The sequence below is a fragment of the Gossypium hirsutum genome, chromosome A01 (genome assembly GCF_007990345.1).
Source record: "Gossypium hirsutum isolate 1008001.06 chromosome A01, Gossypium_hirsutum_v2.1, whole genome shotgun sequence".
NCBI lineage: Eukaryota > Viridiplantae > Streptophyta > Magnoliopsida > Malvales > Malvaceae > Gossypium > Gossypium hirsutum.
This window is the reverse complement of record NC_053424.1, coordinates 21,435,406-21,436,190: the sequence shown is the minus strand read 5'-3', so window position 1 is coordinate 21,436,190 and position 785 is coordinate 21,435,406. Positions and strand designations below refer to the sequence as shown.

The 785-nt window shown below is 37.8% G+C and overlaps 1 non-coding gene across 1 annotated transcript; it reads left to right on the top strand.

Moving 5' to 3' along the window:
* Positions 1–269: 269 nt before the first annotated feature.
* Positions 270–375, top strand: LOC121208247 (small nucleolar RNA R71). The gene has a single exon (XR_005903222.1). It is a non-coding gene; the product is annotated as a small nucleolar RNA R71 (small nucleolar RNA).
* The last annotated feature ends 410 nt before the right edge of the window (positions 376–785 follow it).

Below are 785 nucleotides of genomic sequence, written 5' to 3'. Positions count from 1 at the left end.
GAACGAGTAAACCATCAACATTTTTATTGAGAAGTTCTACCTGATTTGACAGCATAGTAACTGAGTCGACGTTATAAACGCCGGCTGTTTTCGTTGGCTTTGTCCTCATAACTTGCCACTGATAGTTATTCAGTGACATCTCCTCTATAAACTCATAGGCATCTTCCGTTGTTTTATTATTGATGGTTCTGCCAGTAGTTGCATCAACCATTTGCTGAGTCGAGGGATTCAGACCATTGTGGAATATTTGTACTTGAAGCCAAAACGGTAACCCATGGTGAAGGCACCTTCTTAGTAAGTCCTTGCATCTCTCCCATGCATCGTAAAGTGTTTCTAAATCCATCTGCACAAAAGAAGAGATATCATTATGTAATTTAGCCGTTTTCGCCGATGAAAAATATTTTAATAGAAATTTTTCGGTAATTTGTTCCTAAGTAGTAATTGACCCTCGTGGTAATGAGTTCAACCACTGTTTAGCTTTGTTCCTCAATGAAAAGGGAAACAACCGAAGATGAATGGCATCATTAGAAATGCCATTGATTTTAAATGTATCACAAAATTCCAGAAAGTTTGCTAAGTGAGCGTTGGGATCTTCATCCTGCAAACCATCAAACTAAACAAACTGTTGTATCATTTGAATTGTGTTAGGTTTTAGTTCAAAAATATTTGCAGCTACAGCCGGTCTAACTATGCTAGATTCAGTTCCTGTTAAAGAAGGTTTAGCATAATCATACATAGTACGTGGAGCAGGATTTTGATTAGCCGCAATTACAGGAGGTAGCTGA